We start from the raw sequence: 19,959 nt of genomic DNA on the forward strand, positions 1-19,959 counted from the left end.
TACTGTATAAGCTATCTGTGTGTACAAATGCACACACACATTGTTGCTTGTAAGTGGCTTGATGCGCCTGAGAGTAAACACTAAACTATAACAATTTGTTTGCTCAGCTATATTCAGTGAATATATTACACAAAGATGAGAATGCAAATCTAGAGTCAATGGAAAAACCATTCATGCCGACGTATCGTACTTGAGAATGCAAACAGGCAAGGCATTCTCTGAAGTGCTGCACGGTCAACATCACAAGAAGAGATGTCAGGAATAAAGCAGTGGGTACTGTGATTCTTGATTAACCTGTCGTAAAATACATAAGCATGCAGGCCCAGGTTGTGCTGTAAACAGAAGAAACCTCTTACCAAAGGTGGGCACTCAGTCCTTCCAAAGCCATTTCTCAGCATTATCGATTCATTCCCTGCTTGGTGAACTGAATTACATTCGATCCAATTTGGTTTCCCACCTTTTCTCCTCTGCAGGACAGCAGAGTTATTTGCATGAAGTTGCAACTGAAGTATAGTAGGGAAAGACAGGAGAACAAGGGGAGGTCAGACAGGGCTACAGGGCCAAAAACTGAATCATGAATATATTGTTACCACTTTGTATTTTTATATAATCTCGACAAATAGAAAGAAAATCATTTGTGTTTCGAATTTGCATCATTTTGCTGAGGTACACACTGTGAACACAATAAATTATGGAATAATCGGAGGAGTGTTTCCATTGCAGCTACATGCCATATTTTCAGTACTGCTGGGGACCCTGGTTTCAAACATTAATGGCTGTCCTTGGTAGTTATCTACAGAGGGTTGTCTTGGTAACCTTTAAATTAGACACATTCCTGTGTGGATAAGAAGCTCTGAGGCATCCGGTTTCTCAGTCAAACAAGTCACACATGTAACCAAATCCTAAATCACACTTCAGTATTGCTGCAGCCCTACTGTATTATAATGATGTGTGTGGACACTCCTGCCACATTTCCCTCTTTTCAGTAGAACACATCTGGTAAAGCCAGGGGCTGCTGACAGGACAGCAGGCTTATTAATGATTACCTTCAGCAGGTGTCCCATCGTACTGTATCCTCTGACCTTTCCCTCTGAAGAAAACAGTCGATGGACTGCAGCAGCGCCCAGTCAGATGCCCTTCCTCCTCCTCCTTATGCCCCGTCAACCATGGTAGAAAGCCAAACAGGCTCAAGAAAGGAAGGAAGGAAATAAGTGTCACTTTCAAAGCCTTTTTCATTTTACTATGGGTATTTAAAGTGGGCTGTTTGTCTAGTTGAAGTGCACTGTTACTTTCTGGAAAAAGCAGGTTGTTGAGGATATGATTGTGAGAGAGCTTTTGTTTCTCTCCAAATCTTTTTTATCCTCCTTGTTTTTTCTTATCCTTCCATGAGAGGTGCTTTTCAAAATGCTGCATTCTGTGCTTTATGTCATATAATTATGCGCAAAAATGGGTCAACATATGATGAAAACTCTGAGTTGATTGCATATTTTGACAAGCACCCCAGCTCCACGCCATTATCAAATATTGCCTAGAATCCCTAAGCAGTGCTTAAGGGAGGTTGAATAAATTCACCCTTCATTTTTAAGACAGTCAAATGAGTTAGCTATCCCCACATCACCTTTATTTTATGCTGACAAAAACAAATTAGTGACAGGTCTTAACGATGCCTCATCTGCTTTGTACCTGTATGAAAAGTGAGGTGTTATCTAACACCCCAGCTCCCTGCTGAAGAGCTTCGCATTACCCCAGGAGTATCTTTTTTCATTTCTTGTGCTGTGTGTTCAGAAGAGATATCTTGGGATGCCACAAGCCCTATACCGCTTCTGTCTTTGCTCCTGTTTGAAGCTCCTGACAGGCTATATAGCCTGAATCTTCCCTCTGGGAAACCAGCAGGACATTCCTCAGATAGAGACCCTTTAAAGGGGTCCAGTGGTTAGGGCTCAGAGTGAGAGCAGAAGCTCCTATTAGTGTTTCCATTCCACTCAGAGTCCATCTGGGCTGAGGGTAATTAAGAGGCTTTCCCATTTCTGACTGAAACAACACTAGGTCAAAACCTAGTATATGACTGGACCACGTCATAGGCTTATTGCCGAGTGCCGGCTGGTTTCATCCTTTTATCCCCTATTCTCTGTGCTCACATGTACAGTTTTTTAATACAACAGAATTCCCAATAAAGCTGCTCTCATTTACATTTTTTTGTGTCTGTTGTCAGACAACAGAACAAGTATAAAATAGTCACTGAAACACAGCCCACTAAGACATCATGTTAATCTGCAGTCACTTCCAAGCCGTTTCCAACCTGCTGCTCTGCACTGCTGAAATCCTGATCTTAAAACTGCAACACTGTCTGACAAAATCACCAAACGAAGACAATAACTTATAAATAACTTAAAAATTGATCACTGAGAGAGACAGTTAGAACCCCACCACTTCAGCTGCTGTGCAGTCGGCATAGAGAAATGTGACTCTGGTGGGAAAGCTTCGCACTAAGGGTAATAGTGGTGACTCTCTTCTATGGAAAGCAGCTAAGGTTTGTCCAGAAAGTTGGTAGTTTTTGAGAAAAAGTCAGTATAGGAGTCTGAAAACTGACCACTATCACTTGGTCGGCCGACAAATGGTGTGACTTCATCACTCAGTCAGTCAGTCACAGTCGGTCAGTGACATTCGTGTTCATAGGGCTGACCTGACTGTGATGTCTTCTCTTGCTAATTGGGCAAACAACTTTATTTGATTTGGTTCATGCATTGTCTCATAATTACCTTAAATATTCTATTTTATCCAAACTAAATGATGCAAAATAAAACCATGCAACTCTTTGTAGTTCCTCTACTCACTTCTTGATATCAAGAACCGCTGTATTACAGATTAGGCCTTATTTTTCCATGGCAGGCATTTTGGCATGAGACAGCAGGAAAGGGATTGGTGTAATTAATAATATTATACATAGATTGGAGGCAGCGTTAATATTATTGGCTACATCTGTGCTTTACTTGCTATCAGAGTCAAAATGGCTGCTTTGAAAAGGTATACTTCTGATATTCTTACCTTTTAATGTTTTGAAAGTCACTTAGCTACAGCAAATTTGTGCATCTTAATTAAACTAGTTTAAAAGCATGCTGATAAAGACCCCCCCCCCCCTCTCTCTCTACATAGTACTCATATTCATATGTATGTATAGTTGAGTACAATTAAGCATTACGTGTCAGGTTAGTACAGGTACAATATTAGGTAACATTATAGAGGTAAGGCAGATCAGTTTTTTGTTTTTTCATGCACTGTTGGATCATTGGTAATATTCACTACAAAATTATGCAACGTACCAAGTGTCAAACACTAACCCTAACGCTGACAATTAGACCCACACCATCACTGACTGAAGGACACTTTCTGATGTATTCACTTAACAACACCACAAACTATGGCCTCATAATATACCTTCTCTGAATGAACATCTCCCTGACAATCATCAACAGGTTGGACATTTTAAGTTTCAAAACACTTTGCACGGCATTACATTATACTGTAATGTACTCTTGTTATCTTATCCACCCCATGCATGTGCATCACTGTCCTGAGGGAGTCCACACTGAGCCCGTCATCCAATTAGGACTAAATCTGATTTCACTAAAAGGCACCATCATTTAGGAGGTCTTTTAGGGGAGCAGGCACTGAGATTATTACAACTGGGGGATTGTTTGCATTCATTTTCACAGCAGTTTGCACATTCTACTTCAGCTCTTGAGCAAATCCCTTACTGACTCGCGTTTACTAGAGACTGCACAGGCATACTGCCAGACAGATAGGTCTAAAGTCAGAACATCATGTGCTTAATACAATATACAATTGAGTGACAACAAAATCACAGGTGCAACTCACAATGTAAAACAATAGCCCTAAAATAGATTCGCACCTCATGTTGAGAAAGTTGTTCACCTAATAGAAATGTTGTATGTTACAGCTTTAAATGGCAAGTCGCAACAGCATGAGGTACTGCATTCGTATGTAATTATTCCACCGTACAAATCAGCGTTAATTAAGTGGGAAAAGTTTGATGCCGATGCAGGAAGCAGAGTATTGTTTATACAGTGCAGAGAAAAGAGAAATGGTGTGAGTGTTGGGGAGAGGCAGAGATGATACATGCGTACTTGATTGTGTTCTATAATGGCAACAAAGGTTTGGATCTGATCTCATGCTAATACTCGGCATTTGAATTTTTATTATTATTTAACCATGACCTGAGCTTTCCCTAACTTTAACCAAGTTGTTCAAACAGCATAACCTTAACCACGCCTGAAAGCTGTGTCTCTTTCATCTCCTTCTTTTGGCAACAGGGAGGTCTGGTGTAATTCTGTTGCCTCAGAAAATATCAAACAGCTTTGCTCATCTTTCTTATTTCAAAATAAATGACCAAAATTTTTTGAAACTGAAAGCAACTCATTTTAAATTAATTAAAAAGTAGACAAGACAAACAAACAAAAAAAAGTTTGCTGTAGCCGAAAGGCAGTACTTCAATACACATCACAGAGCCTAAGAAACTTATTCATGCAGCTCCAGTGGTCAGGCAGCAACCAACATAAATGCCGGTCAGAGATTGGTTTGAGCCCAGGATCTGTTGGTGTGGTGGCAGCTGATCTAACGTCTGAGCTACAGAATCTGTCAGGGAAACTGTTTTGCACAAGTATAAGTTTTTCTGAGGATAGTCTTCTGAAAGCGGAAAAGCTGCGTCGCGTCAGCCGACTTCAATTATTGGGACAGAGGGAGGATTTCAGAGGCGTCTTTTTCACCCAACACAAAAGTTGTCCATTTTAAAGAACCAACCAAAGACGCTTTTAAAGTGAGGCAGCAGCTTTAACCACTGCCCTGACATGCCTCCCAGGCAAACTGCCGTGATTGTCTTTCAAAAGCAGAAAGATGTGGAAAATTAAAGCCCTTGTTCAGACAATACCTCCCCAAAGATTATAACTTTGTAGCTCTAGATTTTTTTTTTTTAGACTGAGTAGCAGCAGGAGCAGCTGAAAATGATTATACAGTATTTAGATTAAGTCAGAATCTTTAAGTTAAGAAAGGAGAAAGTGAAGAGAGGTTGAGCCTTCGGTTTGCTTGACAGTCCTCTTCCCATCAATTAAGCATTGAAGCTCCAAAATTCGAACTCCTGTGGGTTGGATTTTTATATACTGAGAGAACGGAAACTTGTGGGAACATTTAGATGTATAATTCGTGTGTGAAATGTGAAAGCTGTGAGCAGTTTTTATTTATTTTTTTTCTCCCAAGTCTTAAATATCATAGCTTCGCACTATAGACTTTAACTGGAGCAAAAAATAGTGAGAAAAGTCTGAACAAATAAACATCTCAACAACTAAAACAGTTATCAAAACGAAGCACACAAAATGCCCTCAAGAATCAGGGTATTTCAAAGAATGTATGTGGGACTAGTGTGAAATTGATGTCTGAAGAACCAAGAAGTAAATCTGAGAACATGAATGTGTTTTACTGAAGCAAGCGCACTAATTATCGCTGTTGCAGCTCCCACGGGTAAACAACCTGCCAAATTCCAGAATAGTAGAACGTGTACCTCATCACCCATTACGACAAATGAGGTCACCTGTGAAAAGTTTGAGTATTTGTAGTATTTAAGTCTGGCTTCTATACGTGCTGAAACAATGCCCTGTTTAAGCACAAATGCATCAGTTTGATTGAGGGGAGCCTGGAGTGACAGCCTGACAGCAAGTCATTCTGACAGCACCCCAGTGCAGTGTGTTGGATGAAAGAGAGCATATCAATCTCCCACTATGTCGTGACTTATATTGTAACAACCTTTTCACACATTTTGCAGTGCTATCTTCGTCTCGCCTTGTCTTTTGACCAGCAGGTGCCTACACCAGAAACCATTACATTTTTTCCTGACTTTAATAGTAGATTTTAAACTATTATCATTTAGCCAATTTAAATGTTAAATTCTATTTAATATCTATTTCTATAATAGTGTAATTTTGCTGCATTTTCTTGCTGGATTCACTTTAAATCCATAAAAGCTTGAGAGTGAATAGATGTAGTTTTAAGGGCTTTTGTTTATTCATTGTCCATTCTTTTACAAGTTGGTTCACATAATACTAGATTTTTCAAATTATAATTTCTCCTGCACTTCACTATCTGGAAAGTAAAAAAATATTTAAAAAAAAGATATTAATAAAACCTGCAGTTACAGTGAATTTGTTTTACTGAAGCTCCTGACTACGCTGTCTTTTTCAAAATTGCTTCCACAAGTTTGTCCTTTAAACTACAGTCAATCTGAGTTTGATTAATGGCAGCAAAGTTATTCATTTTGTTCCAAAACATCTCAACACAGACCTATTTCCCTTTTCTTCCACTGAGCTGATTTTGACATATTAAGGTATTGCTGCAAGGTTTTTGCAATCTGGGAGAAATACCACGACTTCTTTTGACCTTCGGGAAGATTGTTGGGATGACTGACACTTTTATGTTACAAACAATTATCCAAATTGACTGGGATTTGCAAAAAGGCCAACAATGTCAATATGTATCAACTATATGGAGAAGGTGAATTTCTACAAATTTTTTGATGGGTACAATGAAAAAAGAAATAAAAATCAATGTGATTTTTGATGAAGGAAGAAAAGATACCTTCTTGTATCAGGAGCTGGGAGCCCAGGTATAAAGAAGAGGCCGGCAAAGGAGTCAATTTCACTGTTATCTTATATGATGATCTCTCAACATCACAGTATCAATATTGCAAGCCCACTGTGAGCAGGAAATTTAAAACATGATTCATTGTTGTACTTCCAGTAATATCTCATGACTTGCAGAACAAATGCAGCTGTATGTTAATTGCAAGACTGCAATTTTATAATCTCAGGGGGAAATGTGAGATATCTATACAAAGATTATGATGTGCAATATTTTAAGGAACTAGAGCCATGGCCTGCAATGGGAATCACTGCTCAATACCAGTGGAGGGAACTGTTGCAGTGTGTATTGTTTCAGGCACTGAGGAGGCAAAAATAGGCTTGCGCAAATTATCTCAAGTGAAGTGCACCAAACTTCCATTTGCTATACAAGTATCCATCTCAAAGCTTGTTTTGTGGAGCTATTTTTGGTGGATTCGGTAACACTTGCAGTGTGTGATGGTCACATCAATATTTCGCACTTTCATCCGAAGCAAACTGTGGTATTGACAGAGGGCGCAGCAATATGCCTTGCAGAAAGAGTCTGGTCTGCCTGGAGATTCATTAGGAGCAGAAGACGAACACATCTGTACAGCAAACACACCCATTAAACCAGTCAGTGGTAGATCAGCCTGTTTCTTACACTCTTCAGCTACTGTGTCATTAACTATTAGCATAGTTTCCACCAAGTCCTTTCTTCTGTGTTTGACAGAATTGTGTATTTGTGCACAGACCATTCCCTGTGGGTGCATCAAATTTACATATTTCCTGGGACAACTAACATATACAGTACAGAGAGCACTTACAGACTCCAAATACCAAATTAACCCAATTATATGCCAGCCCTCATCAGACTCATTAAATGTAATGTAGAAAGATATACAATATTTAATATCTTTTACACACATTGTTACATTTAGATAAACATTAATCCAACAGAAACAATAACGCATAATCAACTAAACCATTACAGAATAAATTACGAGATATGATAAACCTTTACAGGTAAATAAAAATAGTGGCATGAATAACTGTAGCGCATCTCAAAGAGAACCAGTGACTCAGCTGAATAGCTGCTCTCTCAGATGGCATTCTTCACTCCATTTTTCCGTCACACTCAAACACTCTCCTATCAAGTTCTTGGAGGCAGCTGGTTTTGGGGCCACTGAGAGATTTCCTTTGACTGGATTTTTAAGACTGTCTTTAAGGATTTGCCTTCTTCTAACATGACGTCCTGTGACAGCATATTTCTTGGACAGACCATATCTGCAGTGAAGACTTTGGGACTCTTTCTGCTTCTTGGGAATTCCAGATAAAGTACAGTTTGGAGCCTCGGTTTCTTAGGAAACACAAAACGGAAAACATTGCTTTCCTGCCATCTAGCAGCCAAAACTATCACAGTTGAGATTTTTTTTATCAATAATTTTTGGCATAAAAATATAATCGTTCACACTCCTTTTAAAAATAGGCATTCTATTTGTGAAAGATCGATGGCTGTGAAAGCATTAGCAAAATGGAGGTGGAGATAGATGCTTTGGTTTGGCTATCTTGGAGAAGCTTGTGCTCGAAGACCTGAACAGCCGCCAGGATCCCAGGATGAGGCCTGACTTATGCCCCTCATATTTTATTACATCTTGATGAGCAGGCCTGTGGTGCCATTAATCAAACACGACATGGCAGACACATCCTCTTAAGCCTGGGCTCAGGCTCAGCTCCATCTCCAATCCCTCAGGGACGCCAACCTCCGCTCTGCATTTTTACCTTTGGAATTACTCTGAAGAAGTACAAAGTAATTTCTCCCATTAAATTATTTCACAAGTTAGTCCATTAATATGGCCGAGGCCGGGTATGGTAATCAATGCCTTGGCACATCAACAACAAGCAAGGTTTTTTTTTTTTTTGCTTTATTCCCTCCTGCTGTTGAAAGCTACACAAAAGCAGAATTGAGAAGCAGATCATTTCATTTAGTATAAAAGAAGAATATATAAATTCAGCAGGCCTCTACAAGAATAATCCTATGCAGCTGGAGAGTTACAGAAGAGAAATAAATTTTTTTTCTAAAGGAAAGGAAGGACATAAAACGCATAATGAATTCCTGTGAATGCACTGTCATTGTCTTACCTGAACTCAACAGGAAAGGTCAACCTGTCCAAGATGCACATTCCTCTGGTGAAGCATGGCCACCCTCTTTTTTTATATAGAATACCATCGGCCTTCATTGGTCAACTTATCATACATATAAATCTGATCTTAAAATTGACATTTATGTCCAAAAGCTGTTTTTCTTTTCAGCATTTTCATCATATCTCATCCACAGCATCAGTCATGGTGCTCAGATGCAAAATGACCATTCCCCACAGTGAGTTTCTCCGCTGCCGTAGCTCTTGTCAATATATCTTGCTGACCTCCATATGGTGGCATCTCATCCCCATCTCATTAAAGACCCCCATTCCTCTCTTTTACAGTCCGGCACTCATGACTGTATTGAAATTCCTTGTGTTGTGAGATGAGATTTTTTTTAGCTCAGAACTAGCAACAGCCAAATATTTTGTAATGTCAAAAAGTAAAATAGACAATTGCCACCCTTTAGACACAATCACAGTAACCTAATTTGAGATGCAAGGCCTGAGCCATCGGCTTTGAAAAAGAGTCGGTGACAAAGAAAAATAATGAGAAACCCTGATGAGTGGAACCAGTGACAGGGGATCTGTTGCAACAGGTGTTGCCTGTCCACATGATTTCATAAAATCGGTGTGGTTGTGGCAAACCAACTGGGACATGTAACACTCTTGTTGAGTTGCCAGAACCCTATCACTTTTTTCTTTGCTTTGTTTGATTTCTCCAGTGTCTCAATCCACTTTGTTAGACTAGTGCTCTACTAAAGCAATCTGGCATGCTGACTATACGGCTGAAAGCCATCCATGAGGGGAGGAGTACATTGTCAAGATGAATAGTCATGGAGCAGTCACTCAGACATCGACTACTTCTGACCTGCGTGCCATCCCTGACTTCTCTCATTTAGTCCAGCTCAGGGGAATGCTAAGCTGTTTGATCCCTCCCTTACAGGGTGCTGTGGTTAACATAAATGAACACAGATTAATTCATTTTACAAGTCGACTCAGCACTCGCACACACACTTGCTGCTGCAAGTGTCTGCATATGCTTTGCTCTCATTTAATGGGAAAGAATTATTTAAAAATATTCCCAATTGAAATGTTAGATAAACACACAGGTGTGTTTTTTCAGCTACCTTATTAGTGCAACATATGAACTGCAAACATACAAATCAACAGTGAAATATTATTGTTTTCCTTAATGTGCCATCATGGAAATAACCCCAGTGCCCATACTATTATCTTTCATATTAGCACTAAAAATGTTTTGTTACGCATACATTTCAAAATCAGATTAATCTCAGTCTAGCTGACCACCCATCAAAGGAACATCAGCCCCAATTTAATCCTCAAACATGATGAAGTCAGGCCATCGCTTCTAAAAAGGAATTGTCTACATCTTTGCTCAGATGCACAATATAACACTTCAATCGTGCTCCATTTTTTGTTGTTCTTTTTATTGTAGATGGAAGCAATCATCATCTTTTAGTTCCAAACAATGCTGGTGGTCACTAGAGTGTTCATTATAACGTGGTTATTGGCAGTGTTGTGCCAGTTCTCACTTAAAAAGAACTAGTGTAAAAGTTCAGTTCATACAGATGAAAATGAACTAGTTCACGTTCATAGTTCATTTTTTTTCAATTTTGAACTAAGTTCACAGTTCCAAAAATGAACTAGTTCATGATAAACCTGGTATATAGGCTACTGTACATTGGCTAAATAATATAACCATTTATAATTGGTGTATCTGAGCTCAAAACTGCACTATGCAAACAAAACATGGATACTTTCACTAATAATTATACCTTTTGCTGTGGATTTTGGATCTTATAAAGATTAATATTTATTTGTTCTTTTGGCACTTTTTTAAAACTATACAGTATATATGTCATCCACTTAGTGTCCAATACATTTTAATTGTGTTAGTATTATCTTGCAATGACACCCTAAATGGTATGTTTCAGTATTTTTTTTTCTCTAATAGTGTGTGTTGCCCGATATTCCAGTTTTAAATTCCAGGTTTTCTGATTTCCTGGTTGAAATGGAAATACATGGATGTTATAGCTGTACAGGAAGCGGCAGGCAGGTGTTGCAGTTCCCCTCTCCTGTTCAGTGAGTGTTTCTCAAGTTTCACATACAAGTATACTCTTTGTCTATGCTTTGCACATTTTGTCTTTATAACTGTGTGTCTGATCTGACGTTTTTGTTCTTCTATAGTTGTCAATCAGTTTTAAAGTGATTGCTTTTTTCGTTGCTGCGTCTTGATTTTTAGCGCTGTTTAACCTTTTGTTTAAGTTTGGATCACAGAGTGCAACTTTAAAAGCAGTCAGAGAGCACTGTGGTGGAGTCCGATAGTTGTGAATGTGTGACATGATGGATGCTAGGAGCCAGTGTTGTTGAAAACGTGATTCCACTTCACACCTAATGGACTGGCAAGCTATCCCCTAGACTGCTACAGTTCCTAAATAATTGCCCAGACATTTGGCCAAGCTGACAACACTGCTGACATCAAAGTAAAGTTTTACTATCTATCTCCACTGCCATGGTCTGACAAACACTCTCAGCATATTGTATAACAAAAATTATCTAATCATCTAATATATATTAGAACTTATATAAACCGTATAGAAATGTCATAGCTTTTGTGATGCATTTAAGTCTGAATATCGCAACTGAAGCAACAGAATCTTGCTCCAGTTTTCGATGGTTGAAAACAAAATGACAGCAAATACATTATCAAGTCCTTCCTCTGTTTGAGGATGGTAACATTACAAAGCCTTAAGCTTCAAACAGAGCCACATTTCAAATATTATCTCTGTGCAGTGAGCATTACGCAAGCACACATGAACACATCGACACAGAGAGGGGAACACACATCGGCAGAGAGACAGTCAGACAAAACACCATGCTGCTTCTAACCTTTTCTTAAAGCTCTGCAACCCTGGGTATTTAGGCATCACAAACATAGAAGAGAGCAGTGGGCAAACAGGGAGGCTGCCCTGGTCTGACCTCACTAGAAATGGGATGACTTTGATATTCCCTGGGCACATGACACAAGGTACTCAGATTAAAAGCCTTTTATTCACCATGACCTTTCCCTTGCCGTCTTTCCTCAGAGAAATCTTCGCTCCTTCTACTGCCATCGCAGTGACAGGCCATCCCCACGAAAACAAAAGGCCAAGTGGAAGGGTGACACAAAGTCAATATGGGCGACTTGTTCGCGTTTAAACACATCACACCGTAACCTCTGTGTTATTGTTGTTTATATACCACACTTACACAGGAGAGAATGCAACCTCAGATGGGAGATGGTGATTAATTACCATTGTTCAGTGCCTAATGCATTTCCAACGAAATGTAGATTAACTGTATTCATTAATGTCAAACGCACATTTTGTGTTCATCGGACTTGTTAACTTGCCCCCTAAAACTTTAGATTTGCATTTTCAGTCTTTTGTTTCTTGGTTTTGTTTTGATAATTTACATTTAAAAATAGCTACTCTATCATCCAGTGTTGTGTGGTTGACAAGACTCGCTGTGACACATACCTGATTGGGTTCCAGTCTCCATCTTTGCCCCAAACATTGGTCATTATCACCTTCCCTTATGTGGACGTGACCTCTCACCCTCAATATGTCATGTCTGTGGGTGGACATGGAACTGATGTATTCCTTCATCGTATATTTTGACACTCGGTGGTGCTACTACACCTCCCATGAGATTTTGACAGCTCCTCTATGTCACAGGTTTGTGAGTAGTGTAGTTGTTGAATACAACACACAAACAAATACAACTATTAGGAAGCACAAGTAGAATATTTTTCCTCTATCGTTACTTTAGACTGATGGTTTAAAACAAAAACTCTATGATGACTCTACTATGAATCTATAATACAGGCTGCAAGGGCAGTAGCTGAACTGTGGCCCTGTATTTAATGGTATTTAGTCACAGACATTAGTGTCCATACTTAAGGTGCTCAATGGGGGATTCTGTCTTTAGGGCAGCAAGTCCTCCAACCTAAACAGCCATATATATGGAAGCCTATAGGGAATATATTTAAATGATAATGTAATTCCACAATAGCATTATAATAGGTCGTTCATCCCTACTCCCTAGACTCGCATACGACCCATGAGAGTGTACCTGTGGCAGGTGTATCTTTGCCATCATGGTAACAATAATAACAGTACCTATAATAAACCATAAAAAATGGTTGTGAATGGTTATGATTTGTTGTAGACACAAAAACTACTTGGTTAGGTTTTGAAAAAGATCACAGGTTGGGTTAAAATAAGTACTTCCTTAAGGTTAGAGGACTTTTGTTGTCATTATTGCAATAATAAACACAGTAAAGATTGTGGAACAGTGATGGGTAAAAGGAGGATAGCTGCCTATTAGTTTGAAACAGGACACAATCAGCACCTTCCTGTGTGAAAGTCCTGTGTTTTGTTGACCCATCCATCCACCCCAACATCCTCCTTTGACTTTGTCAATCATTATACTACATCACCTAATTTATAATCACTCATAATCACTTCAACCACTAGAGGTCGCCTAACAACAAAACGTGACTATAAGCTGCTTGCACAGACGATCAAGGCGTACCAGCACCCTGTGTAGCAGCAGATATCCTAGGGTTTCTTTAAAAAGAAAGAGGACAAATGAAAATAAATCAAGATAGACATTTGAAAAATCAAGTCTTGTTTTCTCACAGTCACAAATTAAGTAATGTTATGACTGTCCCCTTCATAAAAACATCACTGAAATCAAACTTACTTAAGGCATCAGATGAAGAACCATCAGTCTACACAACATAAAGTACATATATATGCCCTTTGCGGAAAAAACACATGGTGCAATACATTACAGTTTTTCTTGCATTATTTATGAGTAAATGCCATTAAGTTGGTTTGCATTTGAGTGGCACTTCTCAGATTTGGAGCTGTGCTTTTACTCATTTTACAACAGCTCAGTACTCCTACAACACATTCCCCTGCAGTGATATACATTCTAGCACATTTTTTTAGTAAGCATATATAGATATTTCACAAAATTTCATGGAGACTTTAGTTCACTGCTGAGAAACTTCGCCGTAATAGGAAATTTTCATTTTATAATCTAATCGGCATTGCATTGGCATTAGAATTTATTATGAACAACAATCTGTTCCCATTGCTGTAATGCATATGGTGAAGTGCCTCACCAGGACTTAAATGCTAAATATTAGTCTGCCAAAACAAATCACAACCGCAAATGCACTCTCACAAACGCACATAAAAACAATCATCTCCAACATACACACACACACAAACACACACACACGCTTCATCTCTCTTTGGTGTATAGATAAAACATGGAATACAATCATAATAATTTGATTTGAACGCACATTAACATGTATGTTGTTCCCCTAAATTCATTACGGCTGTGCTTTTGGCTGGAGGCTTTGTTTGTCATTGTCCAAATGGTCCATGCCACCCGCTAGTAACTTTATCTCTCAGTCCAGCTTTCCAGCCACCATAGCCAATTTCTCTCTCCCTCCACCCACCAAAAACTGTCCTCTTTGCACAAGGCCCCCTCATTCATTCTAATTAAGCCAACTGAAACTAAATAGCAGAAGCTTTGTTTACAAGGGGCTAGCTGTGCTCAGCATTCTGCACACGAAGGCACTTGTCTTTACAGCCAGTCAGGGGTTTATCTAGAGCTACACTTACTGCTTACACTAATTTACATTTGTGTTTTCCTTTCCACTTATTTCCATATCTGCCACTGTGGGGCTAGTTCGGCTTCACAGAGGAAATTTATCAATCACATTTAAGCTGTAACTAACACAGGCTGTTTCAGCACCACAAAAACACTGGCATACACTCACTTTTGAGAGACTGAAAGCTGATGCAATAACATCATCATCCGTGAGGAAAACAGTCATGCCAGACAAGGTCAATAATAATTTTGGTCTTAATAAAAATAAGCAAAATAACATTGCTGTGGGGAAAAAAAAAAAAAATTAAAGGCTGCCAAGCAAGTTCAAAGAAAACATCAAATCCTGGAAATCTCCCTGAGAACTTCACACAGTTTGTACGTGGTAAAACATCCAACAGCAATGCACAATACTTTCTGTTCCACATACAGTACTTTGATCAAGTAAAGACTTTGCAAAGGGTTATGAAAACATAGTGTTTGTGACTGCTTGTGGATATGGTGCATTTTACAGTGCTAAATAGGTCATGTAATATCAAATAGTTCACTTCAGTAAACAAGCTAGCTAGCTGTTGTGCTGAATGAGCTTGTGTTCGGTTAGTGCTGAACATAGTGAGCCAGCTATATGACTGACCAATGTTCCTAACCATAATTTTGGGTGCGTAACTTGACCAGTCCATGAAGTAAGCCAGAATGTGCTACCCATCCTTCGTTCCTCCACCCAACACAACACAATGCACAGTCAAGGGGCAGCTAGAGTAACTGGTATCAATGGTGTATATCTTTAGAGATTAGTTAAATCAAGTTACACATGACAAGCAGAATCAACACCTCAGTGAGTCTCGTACTTTGCTCTGTCCATTTTCAGAAAACTTGCTAAACATGAAAAGAGCTCTCTAAGAGACCAGCATTAGCAGTTAAAGGAGAGAGCAACAGGATGAGAAAACTATAATCTGCTGTGACAGTTAGCAGAAAGCCAACCCAGGAAATAATAATAAAAATAATAGACTACCTGCAAAGCATTTAGCTGTGGCAAATTACACATCCACTGGATCACTAAGCAAGAAGCTCAAGGAGAAAATGTTCAGTGTATTCAGTGTATCACTCCAACAGTCGATTTTTTTTTTAATGGAAAGACATTACTCTTAAAAAACATTGAAAACAAAGTTGAGGTGTGGTGGGATGCCTTGCTCATTTTGGCAATGCAGTACAACAAGTGCAAATGCAAAGCAATCATGCAGCCAGCTAATGTTTAACCAGGTAGCCAGCAAGCGGCTAAAACCTTCTTCTGCTCACGAAGGTCCTTACAACAGCGACAGTTCCTTACACTATGTTATTACCAGTTTCTTCATGAAGCAAATGCTAAAGGAACAGGCTTTAGAAAGATATAGGTCTCTTCTAAAATTAGCTGCAGATTAGGTAAGTGGTTAGTTTTGGTTGAATGGGTCCAATAATGATGTCTTCTTTTCCTCCTTTGGAAAAAAAAAACTCCCTAAAACTTGTTCCCTGCAGAGACAGAGCCATTTCTCGTCCCTTTGCTATATTGAACCGGTCAATACACTTAACAGTCATGCATTTGCTCTGTCACATGAGCCTGTCTGTCTGAGGGATAGACCTAGCTTTATGGAAGTTTAAAATGCATTGCTTCAGGCACTACTATTGGGCATCTCATTTGAAAGAAGAGTGTGAAACAGGGAGCGCCCCTGACAGCCTGACACCCTGAGATGAGAGAAAGGCAAGGATACGTAGAGGTGAAACTGCTCCAGGAGTGAGACCTGTTGTCCACCTCCATCCTGTTTAGGCTGTCCCGGCTTCTGTTATGGGATCTCCCTTTGGGGCCCTTTGGAGGTGTTCTTACCACAACTGAGGAGACAGTGGGGAAGTCTCAGAACCCGCTGGGACATTTGCTCCTCTCAGCTGGTGTGGAAACAAGTGAGGGTCCCCAATTGGCTGAATAGATGGATTGACATCTGTACCGGACCGCTCGTTAAGAAATTATACATCATACTCATAAAAGCATGCATAAAATACGTAAAAGGGGACTTTACAGAGTAATTATCCTTTCACCATTTATATCTACTACAATATCCCCACTTGCAACTTGACTAAGACTGAATGTACTAGTTTGCATCTGTTTTCCCCTCTAGTGTGCAACCTGTTCATTCTGATGCAAAGCATGTTGGCCCCAAATCACAGAAGTATCCACCTTCTGCTTATGAAATTCACTTTTCTTGATCTGTAGTGATTTCATTTTTAATTTCTAGAAAGTGGAATAGGAAATTTTTATGCATGACAAATTAGAAAACTGGCAAATCTGCATAATGTTAACCACAATGTGAAGAGTGCATGCAGTAATACAGGTCCTGTGTGTTGTTACCATATTACAAAAAATGTCCAGCCTGTATAAAGTGTCAAATAGTTATTATGGCGATTGCAGTAAGGACAGTTTTATTAAATGCCACATGTCTGAGTTACTTAGATGCAGGAGGGCAAGGAAGGGAGCGAAAGGAGTAAACATAAAAGAAGAAAACGCCATGCTGTATCAACTCTGGGGTGTTTGGGCCACACATCAGCTCCAGAGGTGGGTGTCTGCATTTTCAAGGAATGGGATTTGCTTCAAGCACACCACACTGCCTATAAGTTAGAGGATTATCCCAGTCCAGGCTGTGGATACTGAGTGAGGTGTTGGGCAAGTGTATGGGTGCTTGTGAGAGAGTGAATGTCTGAGTGTGGGTGAGAGATGTGGAGAGAGGCTGAGCCTGTATACCGTCTCAGAGCGTGTAAACAACCTTGTTTGCTGCACAGCGCCTCAGGGTGTGAAAGTCTGAGGGAGAGGCGGCTTACTCCGAGTAGCTTCAGTTATGCTCACATGTAGCTTCCTGAATTCAACATGCCCTCGAGGCTTTATAGGCTTCCTGTCAGCATCAGTCACATATTTGTTAACCTATTTCTAAGAAAGGTATTTAAATACACTGTAGATATATTCTATTGTGAAATGCAGATTTTGTTGAAAAGATATAAATGTGCAGTTCAAATCAGACCGTATCAATAGCACAGTTTTCATGTGGTGGCCAGAAATGTATTCCAAGTTTTCTGCTTCTACCCTGCATTGCTATATTACTTTTTTTCTTCTTCTTCCTTTTTTTCCACTGATTTCATTCAATTATTTCTCAGCAAATTTGCTTAATACTTTGCATTATAGTGAGGCTCATTGTCTTCTTCTCTTAATAGGCACAATACAGTCTGGTGCATTCAGAGAAAAATAAAAAATATAGCACCATCTGGTGGTGGTCAGCAGTAATCCATTTATCAGAGTAATTAAATGTAATGGGACATTTCCCTGCAGCCAGTCATTATGCAGTATTACCAAGAAATATAACAGTATAATGAAAGCTACACTGGAATAGTTTATCTTTTTAATTTCATCATAGTCGCCGGTCAACTCTACACAATTGACAGTTTGCTGAGTACTTATGCAGCGCTCCAGGACATATGATTAAACACATGACCTTTATATAACCATAGGGTCATTGTTAAACTCATAAAATATTGGCTGCCATTTTCTCCCATTTCCATGTTCTTACTTGTGAATGCAAGGTTGAAACATAGAAATGTATTTGTCTGACCTTAAATCTTAAATAATTAATAGTGGAATTTTCTTATGTCATGACAATCAAGGTATTTAAGATGGAAATTAACCCGCAAATCAATAGAAATCCAAACAAGGGGGGCAAAACAATTGTTATCTCTGTATTTCTTTCATTTTAATCAACAACAATAGTTGAATAAAATACAATAAAGATTGTCAAGAGACATCAGTCACCTTTTCTCCATCTTCTTCTGTGTAGGAAGTTATTTCTGTTGAAGATTATGGAACAAAGCTGCGTCCTTGTTTCCGTTCACCTTCCAGTCAATATTTACATCAGCTCAGCTCGCATTATTCCCTTTTCTTCCTCCAGTCTCATTTTCTCTGCACTGAAATAGTGGCTGTTTTAAATGAGGTATGGTAAGTTCAAGATGAAACCTGTAAATGTATGTATACTGTCAACATCCATGGGGGGTGAAGAGGCAATTCAAATGATATTTGAATTACAAAAAATGGCAGCAGACCATCAAGAGGTAATGTTATCTCATTGGTTACTGTCTACGTGAGGCTCTTGAATTGCTTTCCTTTTAGTCGTAGTTTCTGTACTTGTTTAGAGATTTCAATTAAAATTTTTCGTCATCAGGTTAGGTTACAACTTAACCAACACCACTAACAATTACCATCCTTCATTAAAGTCAACAGGGTTGTTGGTTTATCGATCTGTTTCTTTACTCTCATACAGAACATATGACATTGTCATTCCTTTTTATAGAACGGAACTGTGAAGACTAGTTTTATCCACAGATAACTCACTTAAACGTGCAATTTTGCACAAAAGAACAGCCCCTTGGCCTCCTGTGTGTGTGCTTTTATCCTGCAAGGCCAAATGGTTCCATGGTCATATTTGGAGATGAAGGCTGTCCATAAACATGCATTGTGTGCCTTGGCTCCAGTCCTGAAAACATGATTGAATTTGTATGTAAAAAGGAAGACTTGAATCCTCAGGAAAAAGCCGTCAGTAGAGAAAAACACCATTATTTTCATCATTTCGCCCAACAATTAAGGTTATATGTGACTCATAATATAAATGTAGGATGACGTTTTCAATTCTTTAAGCTCATTGTGTTTCGAGTCAGTCATAAGTCAAGCTCTGCTGAATCGGATGAAAGTCATAATAAGACAGAATTTTCTGCATCATTTTAGGATTTGAATAAACATGATTTCACAAGAAAGAACAGGTGCCACGTTCAATGTTTAGCAACTAGTCTGTAAGAAAAATTAAGATGACATGAGGAAACACATTCAAAATACCCAGTGGTAGCATAACAACAAGTACTTGAGTATTTTCTTCTTGTATGGGACTTTATACTTGTTTGCTACATTTCAGATTAAAGTATTAGACTTTTTTTCTCAATTACATTGAATCAACAGCTGCAGTTAGTTGCATCCTATGATGACCTCATAATATACAGTGCATGGCTATAGGTTCATCGAGCCAACAGTATATGAGCATGCTTAAACGCTGATGCATCACTATTAATAGAAATAATCAAATAATATAATTCAGGCATTTGGAATTCTGAGCATTGGAATGTTTCTGTATGAGTACTTAAAATACTCAGTACATTTGTACATACAGTATGTTCAACTGTACATATCCACTGGTTGGGTTGAATAGTAACTTTGAAGTGAGTGATGTTCTCTGTTGGTAATGTTATGAGAAGTCTTTGTACAATGCCAGAGCTAATGTAAAAGTGTCAAATCAAATCAGGAACAAACTTGAGAGAAGCTCTCACCTACTGTAGTGGCAGTACCTCATCAGTTACAGCAGTTGTTGCAGCGATTGTGTTTTTTTTACTATACCTGCAGCATGCTG

The sequence above is a fragment of the Seriola dumerili genome, unplaced genomic scaffold (genome assembly GCF_002260705.1).
Source record: "Seriola dumerili isolate Sdu_G_001 unplaced genomic scaffold, Sdu_1.0 BDQW01001389.1, whole genome shotgun sequence".
In the NCBI taxonomy this organism is placed as follows: Eukaryota; Metazoa; Chordata; class Actinopteri; order Carangiformes; family Carangidae; genus Seriola; species Seriola dumerili.